At 41.2% G+C, this 16,431-nt stretch overlaps 1 protein-coding gene and 1 long non-coding RNA gene across 3 annotated transcripts in view; one reads left to right on the top strand and one right to left on the bottom strand.

Annotated features, from left to right (window-relative positions):
* The window catches only part of LOC139103114 (proline-rich transmembrane protein 3), a 125,768-nt gene that overhangs the window by 67,755 nt on the left and 41,582 nt on the right, over window positions 1–16,431 (top strand). The window lies entirely within an intron of this gene.
* The window catches only part of LOC139103128 (uncharacterized), a 42,927-nt gene continuing 35,745 nt past the window's right edge, over window positions 9,250–16,431 (bottom strand). The window contains exons 3-4 of one of the 2 annotated variants that reach the window (XR_011545834.1): window positions 9,821–9,944; window positions 9,250–9,676 (exon numbers count right to left, since the gene is read on the bottom strand). This is a non-coding gene — a long non-coding RNA (uncharacterized lncRNA). Of the gene's footprint in view, window positions 9,945–16,431 lie in introns of both variants that reach the window. The other variant, XR_011545833.1, reaches the window with a different exon arrangement.

Genomic DNA, 16,431 nt, shown 5'->3' with positions numbered 1-16,431 from the left:
TTTTCGCCGTGTTAAACTCGCTTGTAACGTTATTCTCAAACGTCATGTATGCCTTTCAGGCGTGTACTCAAAGGGGAAAAAAAAAACTATTTTATCACATTGAATCGATTACTTAACGTGCGATGATAACGCGTGGATAGGATATAACGAATTAAAATTGCTACGTAAAAATATACACTTTACAAATACTCTCCACGTAAAAATCACACATCGCAAAAGTTAATTCGCGTCCGCGGTATCATCGTCCCGTCGAAATACAATTACCCTTCGATCGCGATCGAACGGAGCTACGCTGGTATGCGTGGTTTGCGTGCGAAGTACTCGATCTCCGACGAAGAAACGTAGCACTGAAGGAGAGGAAGAGAGGAAATGTCGCGCGGGTTTACCCGACTTTGTTTATACGTCATACGCTCACGGCTCCGATATCTCTATTGGAAATATTGTTACTTTTCGAAGCGATTCGATTTTCAGTTCATGAAAATGCTTTAGCGAAGCTTCGAATTTAATCCATATTCGAAACTTCAGATAATTCCCCCCCGGTATTTCTAAATAACGCATTCTTGCCCAAGAAAATCCTATTCAATTATCGGAAAAGATTTAATCCCTCTTCTCTTTACATAATCGTTTGATGTAGCTTCTCTCTCAACGGGGTGTACAGGAGCTAAGGGCTCGAATTATCACAAGTGTTACAATTGTTCCTTGTTACAATTGGCCGCGAACTCCCCTACCTGAAAGCACTTAATTTCCGTAAGTGAGATCTCTTGTGCGGAGGTCATTAGTCGTGCTTGTGTTAAGTCTTCACAGTCTGTCGAGTGTTTATTAAGCCCGTAACGATAATTGGCCTGCTTACGCTCTAGAGATCTAAACATTTCTACCAGATTTTCCAAATCACAGAAATCCATTTTCGGATTATCACAAATTCCGTACCTCGAAAAAGTAATTACATTTGAAGCTGCCGCGCGACACTCTACATAATTATTACGTCGGTAATAATTTTTTTTTTTAATTACAAGGAAATAAATTTTTTTCTCAAGTATTTTGAAGTGCTTAATTTGAGATGCGCGATCGAAAAGTAATTTCGATTGATTGCAAAATTCGACGATCTCGATAAGCCAGCGGGTCTATATTTTTAATATCCGTTTGCGATATGGATTCGCCGATGTAAAATTAAATCACTGCCGACGCGTGACATTGAATTTAAATATTTACAACAAGCGAATGACGAAGATCCGGTATCAGTAAAAGCTATGAATAATTCAGAAAGCGATCACCCTTTTTAACGACCTTAAAAACTTATGTGAAACCTAAAATAGAAAAGAAAAAAAATTTTGTTTCCTCCCCTTTAAGTATTATTTTCCATGGCTTTATTTGGTCCTATCGTTCGCGCATATCGAGCGATAATACGAGCCAGATGCATCGTACTATTTTCGTAAGTATCGATGAACCTCGCGGAACGATTGCAGTTAAATTAAAGAGTATGATATCCGTAAGGCCACATAATCGGCCGTTCTCACGGGGTTGGGCTCTTTATCCAATCTCGCCTGCTTCAAACTAGACGCGGTAGAAACGGTCTGAGTGCAGCGGGACGGTTTTCGCATGACGATTCCGAATAGAATTCAAAGGGAATTGGAGATTTTATGCGGCACACGAGGCGCGCTACCCGGGTCTTTCCATGTGCCACGTTACCGGTCAAATCTTCGTGATATCGAGAGAAATTTCTCAGGAAATTTTTTCAAACCGACCGTTTGAGTTTAGAAGGGAACGCAAAAATTCTCTTAACGAACACATCCGCGATTTGACCGAGGGATATTTTTGCAAAATTTACCCGGCCCCAGGACGTACACAAATCCGCGGTGCACGTGTGCAAGGGCTCTCTACGGCGCGCGGCATGACAAATGTTCATCTCGTGACAAATATTAACTTAAGATTGATATCCTGAAATATCCCGAGCCAATTCGAGCGCTGCGCGGACGGGAAAAAAAAAAAAAAAAAAAAAAAAAAAAAAATGTACGGTCAATCGTGCGCGCGCGACTTTGCCATTCGATTGCGATTCTCGCCGAGCGTGGAATCGAACGAATGCACTTCGTTCTGGCCGCGCGGGTAGAGAATGGGATGGATTCGCGGCGGTGAAGTGCAGCGAGATGCGCGGTACTACCATTGCCCCGGAGAGAATGCCTCGGCCGCGCGTCCCACAACAGTTTGCGAAAATTACTGCTGTCATTTGCCGCCGGCTTTGTTCTTAGCCGCTGGTGTGCCGGTGCACGTCCGTGCGCGGTGTCCTCGTGTGGGTGCTCCGGCGTTGCGATGCACCCCAACGCCGTATGATGGATGACGCGAACCTTGGCGCAAGAATAATGGTAGCTCCGAGGGGGCGAGGGTGAGGAAAGAGAGAGAGAGAGAGAGGGAGGTTCGAGGCACTTCTGAATACGTCGGAAAACTTTATTACCAGCCACCGCGACACGAATTCTCGTGGAACTAACGACGACGTCGCACATGCGAGTGTTAACCGCTAAATTGGCCGAGTCCTGGCATACGCAATTTGCCCCCCCCCCCTCCCTCCTCCTTCTCCTAACCCCATCTGTTTTATTAACAACTGACCAATAAATTATATTAAACGCAAAACTGACTGCGGAATTACGGCATTCCTAATTTCGAGTTTTGTGAATAAAGTAATGAGGTCGGCTAACAATAGATTATCGACGGGAAAATATTCGTTCGCTCTTGAAAAAAAATGTGAAACTACATAAATATATAAAGCGATGATTATTTAATAACCTACTCCATTTCCGTGTCCATTATATAAAAATTGTGTTGAATGCCAGTAAAAAAAAATAGAAAAAAAACAAAATTATTTTGCTAAGAACAAAAAAGCGCTTGTGAATAATATATTCGTTATTATGCTATTTTCAAAATATAACAACAGGTGGACGTAGTATCTGATTTAGCACTATAATCATTTCAGTTGAGGAGAAAAGCGAATAAATGGATTTCATTATTTTATGTTGTTAGCATATTTATTATACGCTACGTGTGTATAACGTATATCGTGTACCAGCTTTCGAAACATGTAATCTTAATGTAGCATTATCCAGCTTTAAATGAATATTAAACGCTGCTGTTGGTCGAAAATGAAATAATGGAATTTGTTCACTTGATTTAGTGTAAATAATATCGCGATAAGCAATGTTGGATCGCTTACGAATCAAATCCACGGCGAAAAAACACGTCGTAAAACTCTGATCGATAGATTACGCGAGAAGAAACGGCAAACAAAATCAGATCATCGATATTCGCAGGCTCGTTTACGCGTTTGTTGTAAAAAATTATTTAAAATCAATCCCGGAATATATTCGAAGTAATTTTTTTTTTACTCGTGAAATTAGATTCTTCTGACGGAAAATGGATGCCTTTTTCTTTTTTTTTTTTTTTTTTTTTTTTCTCTGGAAAAGATCGAAGCCATCTGTGTTCTATCGAACCCATTTCTAACAAGTGTTACTTCTCCTTTGAGAAATATTTCACGTATAAGATTAATCTATGCATGCATTTCCATATGCATATGCGCAGTAGATGCTGTATCATACGTAAAAGTGGATTATGTACAAAGGGAGATGTGAAAATTAGCTCTTTCATCACAGTAAGGATTAAAAGAAAAAGACGAAATTATATATTTCCTTTGGACTTTAACGCATATAATGGAAATCACCATTATTACTTTACGACGTATTATTATTTTCCTAACTACGTTATTAACAAGATATTTTTATATTCTCGTAGATTTTATCTGAACACATTTGACTTCGTATTTAATATTATTGCAGTAGTAAATTCGCGAAATATTTTTAAATTATATTTTTATTTATAACCCGACAATTTTTTTTTTATTTCTATGATTATTTTATGTAGAAGCACTTTATACTTTCGTCGTTCAATAGTTACCTATTACAACAATTTCTATTTCTGAACAATTACCTAATTGCATGGGTAATCGTTGCCGTAATTACTTGATCGAAATAATTCCCGGCGCAATTTTCCAAATTTCGAGCGCAAACCCGCAAGCCAAATCCGCTATCTCATTTTGGACCTCGTTAAAGGAAGAGACCCGGGGTGAGATTGCGTGAGCGCGCACCGCGGGCATCTAAACAATTCCAAGTGTTACGAGCCGGGTTTATTGTCTTTGTTTTCCTTGGCAACACGGTAGATTACGATATTCCTCGCGCACGGCCAAACTGCAGCTGCCCTCGATAATGACGTAACAAAATTTTCTGCATAGGTCCGGTGCGCGCAAACGGGGGTCACGGTGCGTTGCACCCGCACGCACACGCGCCCATACATCCCCGTTGCACCGATGGTATTGTGAGCGAGTATCTGCTCGAAGCAATTTCCTATCTGCCTTCCTGTGGCCTCTCTCTGTCTCTTCCCCCCCCCCTTGCGCCATTTCTCTCGCGCGGCTTCGTTCCCCGTATGCGATACCACCGATATCATCCGTTCGTCCTGATCGGTTGTGTTTCGATTTAATTGCTTCTCGTGGAATATTATCGCCATTACGTAAAGTATATATATGTACATATACCGAGTCGTCGTACTTCGGCGTCTGATAAACCGTCGCGTCGTTTTTATTCGAGTCGGAGTTGAAACGATCGCGAATATTGAGGCGCTTCTTTTTTTCTAAAAGAGACGTACGCACGACGCGGACGGAGGATCAATAAACGTCTAATTACGCAGAGAGAGAGAGAGAGAGAAACTGTGCACATTTATGAATATTCGCGCGTATCATCTTTATTCGGATAGATACGTTAGCGACGACGTATTTCTTGCATATACAATATTTGCCCTGTCAGATGGGAAGTATTACACGGGTATATTAAATCGACGTTTTAGATCTTTACGTCGTACGTTTAATTGCCGGAGAGCCCTTTAATTCACCGGGGAAATTCCAGGATCGTTTCGAAGGAAACGGAAAATCTATCAATTACAATGAAATAGAAATAGAAATAGGACGTCAGCTGTATAAAGGTGGAAAAGTTGGAATGTAAGAGCGTTCCGCGAGTTGCAAATTGCATTAGCGATTTGCAGACACGGTTCGGTTTAGCAGGGAGCCACCGCGAATATGGCGCGAAAGAGGGAAAGCGTGTCAACGCCATGGGGGAGCATTTTATCGATTTATCCATTATCCGTTGAGTGATCTAACACGACGTCCGTCCATTCGTTAGCGCGGCACAACCTTCGCGATTAATTCCGATATCTCGCCTGACAAAACCAGCTTCAATTAAAAGCTGTCGCTGGCGTTTTAGTTGCGCCACGCGGTTGCCTGAAAATTCTGTTACACGTAACCCGTTACCCATACAGCCACCAACTGTCCGTGTACACGGGCGGGTTTCGAAAAAAAGCTACCGGGGACTTTCTCCAAGAAGAGATCAATGGTGCAGTAAATTTTACGGCAAAAAGGAAACATTATCGATTTACGTTTTGCGAGACAATTTGTGTTCGTAACGTTGTACTTTTCTACACATTTCCCGTGCCCGAGAAAATTTGGACTTCCTTTTTATGTTAACGAAGAGAAAATATCGGTATTTAAAAAAAAAAAAAATTTATTATTATTATTATTTTACGATATCTTGAAGAACGTATTTTTTTTCTTTTTTTTTTTTTTTACTCCGTAATTTTTAATTCCTTGAAGCATACAAGTACGCGCGGTAGTAATGGTAAAAACAGTTGCACATTACCGGTGTAATTCAACGTGGTGCGTGTTACAAAGTCCGAGTGTTGCCGCTCATAACGCTGAATCTTTCATCTTCCGCACGCGCGTGTTGCGGAGTATACGTGAAGCGCGAAACACTCTTTTATTTCCTTCTCGCGTGTCGTTCGCAGTTCTCGCGCGTGCTAGGATCAGATTAGTAATCGCAAATCGGGGAAGCCGCTATCGATACATACATCTACGCCTAGGATCTATCAAGCTCGAAATTAAGAATTCACGGGACAAGCGCGAGAGGCAGCTTCGAGGTGTGAAATAATTCACCGCGCCGCCGATTCGTTACTGCGGCGTTACGTCGCTCTATTAACGACGCCGCGCGTATCTCAAAACAGACGGGTTACATCAGTAATCGCGTATACAGTATTCGTACGTGGCTCTCTCTATCTCTCTCCTCTCTCTCTCTCTTCTCTCTTCGTCTCACAGCCTGCTCGACGCACGATCGATAAACTAGGCGGACAGGATCACCGAGTCCGCGCTATTCTGCGACCATTCTGTGTGCACGGAGAGAGAGATAGAGATAGAGAGATAGAGAGTCGTGCGAAACCTAATGTCCCTCTTACGCGATTCGACCTGCCAACACTACACAGCGCCCTTAATGAAGCGAGAAAGGGTTCTGCCACATACACTACTCGCATTCACAGCCCCTGCCCCTGCCTTATTTAGCTAGGCTTTCAGCGCGTACGAGTGAAAAGAAACAAATCGAAGTTACGAGCTATTTATGAGCTTCCAAACTCCATAAACGTGTATCTGTCAGTTCCTTTCTTTGGAAGACCTGCGCATTTTCGATTCGTCTTCATACAGTCGTAAAAAGATTTGAATAACTCCCTCGGAACTTGTAAAATAATTCTTCATTCCGAGATATGTGACTCTTTTTTTTTTATTTTTTTTATTTTTTTTATTTTTTTTTTTCTTTTATTTTCGCAATCGTCTGAACCTCAACTTTTCGTGGGGAAATAAAAATGACGATCATAAAATTAAGAAAGAGACTTTAAGATTTTAATGTTTTAAATTTAAACGTAAAAGCGTTGTATTAATTAGATTTAAAGAAAAGTATTAGTACCGTTGAAAAATATGATTTCTTTTATTAAATTTCAAATTTTCAATTTTTACGATAAAAATTATTTTGTTTGTTTAAAACAAGTCATTACGCATACGTATTATATTTAAAAATATTAACATACTCTAGTATTTATAATATAAAAGCATACGTGTACAAAGAATATCGATGAAACATTTTTACGTTCTGCTTGTTTTTACAACAAGTTTAATTATCGGTCTTTATAGAAATATTGGAGCAGCATGAATAGAAATGCACACTTGTAAACGTACGTACCGTTGTGGAACTCATCGAATCTGTATTTTTTTATAGGAAGATATATATACATATATGTATATATGCGTGTATACGTGCGCGTCTGTACGAACATATTAAAATGGTTTATAGGTGTAGTATTAACAGCGGGAATTAAAATGTTACAGTATTGACACGTGCCGTTAGAATAATTGCGAAAAGTTGGAGATGAAATAAATCAAAGTCCGAAGACGCCTGAACTGCACAGTCAGGTTAGGCTTAGCAAACTCACAGACCTAAACTAATTACACTATGGACACTCCCATACATCTACATACATATACATACATCCATATATGTATACGCTCTCGCAAAGCTAGTCTTGGATAGGAATTAACGTCATCAGAGGGATACATTTATCAAAGACATGAGTTTTCAGTTTCTATTAAATTTCAAATATTAATATACGCAATTTTAAAGGTAATAATAATATACTGTATTAGAGAGATGTACTTTTAAATAATTGACGAATATTTCTATATGTAAAAAATTATTTTAAAAATTCCATTAGTAATTTGAAGAACGAAATTTTCATGAAAACGGAAAGAGACCTAATCCTTTTTCTTTGGAAATCGAGTTCCGCTGGCCTACCTGAGTTACGAAAAAAAATAACGCTATAAAATATGGAAGATACAAGTCCATTCGTTACATTTTATGTGAGGGGTTTTTTTTTCTTTTTTGTAAATCATTTTTTACGGCAATAAACGGCGCTTAATCTTTTAAACCTCGGAGGTTCAGTATCCTTTTATTATTTAAACTCCTAAATGTTAAGCTGAATTTAACTAAGTTATTTGAAAAGCGACGTCGAGGATACGTCGTACGTGTCGAAACAAAAAAATGTTAAAGTAAATAACAGTCTTAAATTAAATGTTGACTCAACAGCAGTGGAGAAAATTCGTTCATTTCGCTCGTTTAGTTCATTTATCTGGGGTCAAGCAACTCGAACTTCTTGATACGAGAGGAGCGAGGCAACAAGCCTGGCTTAAAATAGAGTCGTACGCAAGAAATACACGTGCTCCGGATTACCCCCCTATTTGGCATTATCCTATTTGCAGATTATCCGTGTGTTATCGTAAATTGCTAATGACTAATAACGAAGATGAGAAATAACGTGCCCGGACAAAATGATTCATTACCCAGTCCCAGAGGTAAACGAAAATCGCAAATTATTTATGTGAACGTATTAAACACCCACTCGTAAGCATCGCGCGGCCGTGTATTTATGCATATCACGAATAAATTACAATTATACAGTAATGTTTGTTTGTGCCCCAATAAAGTACGGTATGTGCTTTGGATTGTCCGCGTTTCTCGCTTATCCATGCTATCCCTTCCATCCTCAATTGCCCTGAATAATGGAGAGCATAATGCACACGTGCTTCAGCAATGTAAACATACCCGACTAAAATGTTTCGTGCGGACTAAATTAAAAAAAAAAAAAAGAAAAAAATAATTGATACAATTAAATCGCGCTATCTCATTATTATTAAATATTATTACTTTCGGTAAATTCTGCTTGTTTTGTATTTTATTTTTATTTTATTAACGTACGTAATCGAACAAATGATTATCGCAAACTTTGAACACGTTTCTTCATATTACTTTTATTAACATTTAGAAGAAACCATGCGCGCGCTACGCACACGCTGTTTTTTAAAAGACCCCAATTACAAACTACGAAAATAAAATCATGCGACTCACCAATCTGCATGAGCTTCAGCGGAGTTGTAGAATTCTGCCGGTGACTGTAACATAAAATTAAACAATATTAATGTAGACGTGCTGAAAATAGTTAATGTTTAAACAAAAAAAAATTATTTGATTTTTTAATAAAAATAAGTAAAAATAAAGTTAATAAAATGACAAATTTAAAGAAAGAATTAATTCTCACCTAAAAGTTGCTCCGCCGATGCATGATGCCTGTCCCGGGCCTGCTCCTCCTCTCAGATGGGACGTGTCGAGTCATCCTTCCGCGAAATGGACACTCGCGAACGCGCCCGATAAATTATTATCACAAAAATCAATTTTTTATTGAACACTTTCGCACGATAGTCCATGACACTCCCGTTACAAATTTTTTTTATAAAAAAATGACGCCGAATACTTTGCGAAACTCCCGAAGCGACCGACGAACCGGCTGCAGTTCGTATTTATACAGTTTCGGCGTACGACATTTTTCTCCTTCGGATTTTTATCTAAGCAGAATTCTTGTTTCGCTCAGATAAAAATCCAAAGAAGTGCTGAGCTGTAATAATATCAACGTAAATTTCATACAAATGTATGCAATTTACATCGATATACGAAATTTAAATTAAGACATAATATATAAATTAACCAAATTTTTTTTTTAATTTACCTATATTGTTTTAAGTTTTTATTATTTAAGAATACCGGTGCGATATTTTAATATTTTATTTTATTAAACATTATTTTATATTATATACTAATATAATTGTGCCGCGGGTAATATAAAAATTTTTTCCCACCCGAAATGCTTATAATTAAAATAGATACTACAAAAAGAAAACGTGTGACTCACGGATATGCTGGCGGCGGAGTGTTCGTAAGGTGATCTGTAACAAATAAATGCAAAAAATTAAATTGTTGAGATCCCAATAATTATTTATAAAAAAAAATATACGCGCCTTTAATTTTTTGACTAAATACCACAAAATTAAGTTTTTTAAACGGCAAAGATAAAAAAAATTGATTCTTACCAGTGGGTTGCTCCGCCGATGCTCGATGCCTTTCCTAGACCTCCTCCTCCTCTCAGCACTTGCCACTTCAACGGGAATGTCAGGCTGGTGCTTTTTCGACGAAAGTCTTTCTCTGGATTTTTCTCTGAAACAAAAAAGTTATATTTTATTAGCAAAAATAATGAAAATTAAACGTGCTGCATTACAAGTAATTACAACTATTCTATGTGAAATATTCACTTTACAGATACCCGACACGTACACGTTATCGATCACGAAGGTCAATTCGCATCAGCTAATATTGTATAATAATATACAGTTGACTACGCACGGCAACCGACCGGTCGGCACATACCTACGTTTCACGTAATCACGGTGCGATCGACCTCTACTCTCGGTCATTACGCAGCCAGAAAAATACATAACAGAGATTTCCAGGCTTCACATTCCTACACCACGAATGAATATCTCCCGAAACTATCGCGTACTGGTCGATCGAAATTCTCTTCCCTCGAACCCGATCGTATTTGTCGACGCTTCGTTTACGGCAAAGAGACGCGAATTTAATGTACACGTTCACGTGGTTTTAACTTACTTTACATCGAAAAGATGTAGTCGCCGGTACGTACGATTAATCCCGGAAGGTAATTCACGCCAGATTATGTGTCCCTGGCTCGTCGATTGTGCGTAGATTTTTAATACGTACGGAGCACGTGCTGCGTACGCATAATGTATTTACTGAATATTAATAAAAAAATGTATTTGCTGAATATTAATTGCTAATTGACCCGATACCGAATTTCAAAACCTTCTTAACAACTAACGTTTACTCTCGTCCTTTTTTTTAATTACTAGTAACGCATCTATTTTTTTTAAATAAAGTACCGTGCACTTTGTCGCTTAGTGATGAGCCTAACAGATAAAAAGAAAACAAAACCTCGTGCGATAAGAACGTTGGCACACGAGGTTTTCTGTGCAAACTTGTCCGTTCGGTAAAATTGCAAAAAAGATTAAAAAAAAAAAAACAAAAAAAAAAAAAAAAAATGAAAAAAAAAAAAAACGACGTGTATGTGCACACTTGCACGTAAGCGACGTATACGTGGCGAGCTGTCGAATAAACCTCTGCGAGAAATCCTCGGGGGAGCGTGGGGCCGTTATCAGTGTAAGCTCGTACAGACTCGACCGTTCGAAGCAAGATCGTGGAAAAAGAGGCGGCGGTGCCGCAGTCGGCCCCGAAGGGGGATGGTTTTTCGACAGAAGGGAAAAAGCGGAATGACCGTTGCTCCGGCGCGGAGCTTCGAAGATGCTCGTTGACGACGGTCCGTTTACTACTTTTGGTAGCTCGCACAGCCGCAGTTCTATTCACTTTTCTCATTAAGCAAATCTCAGGACGGAAGAACGAGCTCGCCGGCAGAACTTTCGGCGATAAGCCCGAATTAGAAACTGGGTAACGTCGGAAGTAATTTTTTTTTTTTTTTTTTTTTTTTAATACTGTCTCGAAGAGGTTCGAAATATCTAATTTTGGATAGGAAAATAGTTGAGATAAAGCGAAAACAGCCAGGAATAATTAAAGATAATCGATAAACGAAAGGGACGGGCAAACGTGAAACTTCATACTGTACAATCGAGGAACACGTGAAGGTCGCACCACCTTTGTCTCCCTAACACCGAGTTGGTTAATTCCTCCCTTCGAAAGTCGGAACTTTCGTCTGCCCTCTTCTCTCCTTTCCTCTACCTACGTCATTTCTACCTCTATTTCCGCTCGTGTTAACGCGACGATTCGAAACACCGAAACAGGCCGTCGTCGTCTTAGGTGGGAATCTGTATTACGTAGGCTCGCCGCGTTGCTTATGTCTCGTGGCTTATAAATAAGAATGAACGTATTAGTATGCGTGCTGTATAACACCGAGGGATCAGCAATATCTCCTCCATGCATGCTTCTTATCGATTCCGCCGTCTTCAACGTTGTTGAATTCGAAATTCCGTGCTGCGTCGACATTAAATAATGTCGTGTACGCGAAAACTTTAACGACCCGAGGAATTATTTCGCGGCATCGGGAGGAAAACGAATGCGTGAATTTTTCAAGATTCGGCAATCTTTTCCCGCGGCTCCGGTAGACGGGTCTCCTCGTTAGGTCCGTCGGTTCTTTTCCCCGTTGACTTTCGTTTCTGGCGTCGTGGCTTTATGGCGCTTTCGCACGTTTCGCTCTGGTAAAATCCCCGTCACGAGGTTTGCGGTGAGCAAACCGAACGATATCGATTTCAGTTTTACGTGGCGCAGAGCGGTAGCCGGCTGGCAGCAGCGGGCAGCCAAGCCTCAATCGCGCTTCGGCCGATTTCAATCGAATCGATCCGAGCCACTGATTAAAACGATCATAGGCGCGCCGACTGACCGGCGAGAAGTGTATATACCGGTAGATTTCGGACGTATCCGGGCGAACCAACTATCTCGTCAATGAGATAAAGCTCGAATGGATTAAAGGAAGAGCCGTCGTGCGAATGTAGTGCTATTCGGCGAGGTGGCGGAACGAGTGGAGGGCATCGCGGAGGGAACGATAGGAGAAGAGAAGATAATAGGAGGAAAGGGGATGGTGCTGGAATCCGACTCGCGAATGCGTTTATCTCGATCCGCCGAGGTCGCGTTACATGTTCGCCGCTGAGAAGCATTTCATCAACGTCATTCGCTCGCAGCCCTCCGCGTCTTCGGGTTCTTTCCTCCGTCCCTCCTATGCCTTCTCGCCTTTTGTTTCCGTTTCTTCTCCCACTCGCCCGTTATCTCGCTTTCACTCTTTCCCTCCCGCTTTTCGCTTCTTGTCTTTTTCTCTTTGTGTCTACTGCTTTCCCCTTTCCTCGCGTCTCTCTCTCTCTCTCTCTCTCTCTCTCTCTCTTCTTTTTTTTCTCCTTTATATTCTCTTCCTTTATGGACCTTGTCTCGGTGCGATTTTGTTTTCCTTCCGCTGATCTCTTTTTGCTTTCACGACGACGTGCGGAGCGCGAATATTTCCTCGCCTTTGCTCGGCGGGTTCGGTATCGGGGCGGACGTGTTTCGTTTAAACGAGAGGACGGTAGGTAGAAACGACGATGCTGTCGACGATGCTGTCTATGGCGATTCGTCGTCGTCTCGGAACAAACGGGGTACATCCTGCCGCGCGGACAAATGTGCCGCGCGCTCCTAGGGTCCTCGGGTATCATAAATGATACTCATCGGTTTTTATAGCGAGCCATTATAACTCACGACAAGTCATTGAACAGGAGAAACAATCGTCCGTTAACTCTTTAAACCATTCCGACCGAGGAGAGTGGAGTTAAACCGAATGCGACGACGTGATACCGTCGATATTTATTTATGGCGGCTGGACAATTTATAAATTTATCTTACCAAGTACTTAATGAAAACTCCTCTATTTCTTCACTTCAGAATATTTTTCTTTACTTTAGAAATATTCTTCGAACGGTATTGCACGTGCGTTCGTGCGCACTTAAACGCGATATGATCGCGTACACATGGGCGCAATTTCTTTTTTTTTTTTCTTTTTTTTTCGGAAGTCGACGAAAGAAATTTAAGTACTTGCGCCGGTGAATGCGCAACCGTTTTTTTCTTTTCTTTTTTTTTCCGCGATCGTTGCCGAAGATAAGTCAGGCTCACACGAGTTCCGCTTGTCTATCAGGAGAATCGCATTCAGCGTGGGCACAAGATGAGAGTTAGGCTGCCGTATTTAACGCTAAATGGGCGATGAGAATGTCGACTGATGAAGTATTTGCGTGTAATGTATTTTCGCACGGATAAGGAACGAATTATGCCTAAAAGAATTGTTGGAAAGCTGACGTCGCATTCGATTTTCCTACCCAAGTGTGCATCAAATCTCATTTACGACTCGAAGAAAGGGAAAATAAAAAATAATGTGATTCAAAATTACATACATTTTCAGAGGAAGCGCGATTCGAGAAAAGATCATATCTATTATTCCACGATTTTTTGTAAAATTTAATGTAACTGAGAAAAAAAATAAGAAAAAAAAAAGAAAGAAAGAAACTTTTCTATTTATTTTCATTCAGCTTATTAAAGCTGAATCTCGAGTGCGTCGGAGATAATTACGTCCACATAGTTGCGCTCGTGGAAGCTCTCTTTTATTTTAATTTCGCCATTGCGTTACGCTGCAAGCATTGTTAGCCTCTCGAATCATTTTGTACGACACAAGAACACCGCGCCTTGAATAAAGCGATTCTATTTCCGCCGGTTTACACCGGGAGTGTATACCTGTCCGACGCGCGTGTATCGCCCAACCGTGCAAACACAATCGCGATAATTCATACGATGCGTAGCCGTAGTTACAATTATTGCGGAATTAACCCGTGTCTCAAGGGCGGCGGCTTTCTCTGACTTACGTTATGCGGCGGCGCGATTATTACGACATTAATTTCATTTTATGCTTTCCCGTTGCAGGTCCAAAGGCGCGGAATAATTCGGAACAACCGCTCGCCTCGCCTCGCCTCGTCTCCTGCAGAAAACAATCCTCCGTTATTAGACGGCTGCAATAAGCGTAATCGCCGGCCCGAAAAGTAAGTACTGAGTATCAAGTCGTCCCTCTTTTCCTCCCTTCGATCCCTTCGGCGCCCCACGCTAGCAGATTCCCGCGGACCGATCTTTTTTGACGATCGTTTTCGAAACGTGTTTTCGTTTCCGCGCCACTTTCACGGAAAGAGAGAAAATTTCTCATAGAATTCTATTTTCCTCTTTTCTGTTATCGTTCCCCCTTTACCTGGCGCTGTTCGATGTTAGTTTTCCGCATTGACAGTGGGATGTAGAATATGGCGTATTTCAAGAGAGAACTGAAATAGGATTATCCGGACTGACTGCTTACTCGAGTAACGCGAGGAGAGAGAGAGAGAGAGAGTCCAAATAGCATCTTCCTAAACCGTTCGGTCTTGATTTTCTCCCGTTCGTCTTTGACGGACCGGCATTATTTTGATGGGCGGGTTTTACTTATGTATTGCTATGCGCGCAAAGCTCATAATTATGATTTATATTCTTTCAACTGCTATCCGTTCTCCAAACATCCTGCAGTTTATACATAATAACGTGAGTTGTAATATACCGTTGCGGCGAGATGGTACTCGAGACATTATTTCTGTGTCTATCATCTATCACGGTACGCTGCACACGAACCAATTAATCTTAATTGTACATTCGCATTGTGGAGGAATGTGTTTGAGAAAGAACAATTATTTGCTCTCCTTTTCGCGAACGTAGTGCTATTACCAGCCTCGTGTTTTTCTTTCTTTTCCCCATCTTTTTTTTTCCCTCCCCCTCTCGCGTAATACAAATGCGATCCCGTATTTAAGAACCGCGGATGAATGCGGTTCGAAAATTGCGGCGACCGAGACGAAGTTCCGTTTCGACATCGAAATGCACCAAGCGAAGTTAAAATTTTCAAGCCACTTGTTCGAAACGCGATTTGCCTCTCTCTATCGGCACAATTTTTGCAATACACTTCTGAATACTCGCCATCGCTTACGCGCGAACTGGCCGAGCTTTTCATCGAAACAGAATAGTAGTCGACGTGAAAGGGCAAAAGAGATGGGAAGAGGGGAAAAAAAAGAAGAAAAAAAAAAGAAAAAAAGGAAAGAGTAAATAGAGAGGCGGCACGTATGTTATCGGACGAATATGTCGATGTGTCGAGGCGGAATCGACGTTACAACTACCACGCGTGAATTTTTATATGCGCCAGACGGAAATTTAGAATAGTCGATCTTACGGAGCCTCCGGAAGAAATAAAAAGTCGAATGACAGCGGCGCGCATCGCGAAGTAAACCTCCCGCGCCGCGTTCGGAGCAAATTGCAGAAAAGAAATTGAGTAAAGCCATGTAACGCGGCGTTGGAGCCGACCAGGTAGGAAGATTAAAGAGGAGGCATTCATTACTAAGAAATTGCGCCGGAAGTTCTAAACTATCAGGTATCCGAACTGCTGCTAATGGCATGTGTTTCTAATCACTAGGGGTGCGCCGGCAACAGAAATTTCCGAGCGAGGAGATCCCGACATTTTCGGGTCGGCTCACCCCGCCGCGAAATTGAATTCGATTTCGAGTTCAGGTGATTGTTATGTCCGGGATTTTTCTCGATTACCCTAAAAAACTTTTTCTAACCCTCCCTCCCTCTGACCTAGCCCCGAATCTGTAACCCGATCGCTCGAAATTTCTCAAGCTCGTATTTTCCTGTTTGTCTTTCATTAAACTTTGATGTGAATTTTTATTTCGCGTCGAAGCGAATCAGCAAGGAACCTGATCGGGGAGGGAACCTCGTAGAAATGAATAAAGACCCAAAAAGTTGCCGAGAACGATTCCCGACCAGGGCTTTCATAAAGGGACAAAAATCTTAAACCGCATTTTCGGACCCGGGCGAGTTCGTTGTACACGTTGGTAATTGTCTTGGTGGCTTTAAGACGCCGTCGAAAAAATTAGGTAATTAAGATGGCTGCCTTGCCGCCGTTTCCCACCGCGCCCACCCCCGTTCCGTTCATTGTTGCGCCCTTTCCTCTTTCCTCTTTGGTCGAGACGAGGTTTTTATCATGCTGGATGCCGCGACCGCTATGATATTGCATGCCGACGGAATTTTGATGCCGTACGTGCCGTAT

The sequence above is a fragment of the Cardiocondyla obscurior genome, linkage group LG06 (assembly GCF_019399895.1).
Source record: "Cardiocondyla obscurior isolate alpha-2009 linkage group LG06, Cobs3.1, whole genome shotgun sequence".
Lineage (NCBI taxonomy): Eukaryota > Metazoa > Arthropoda > Insecta > Hymenoptera > Formicidae > Cardiocondyla > Cardiocondyla obscurior.
The sequence above is the reverse complement of the archived record's forward strand: the minus strand, read 5'-3'. Positions and strand labels throughout refer to the sequence as shown.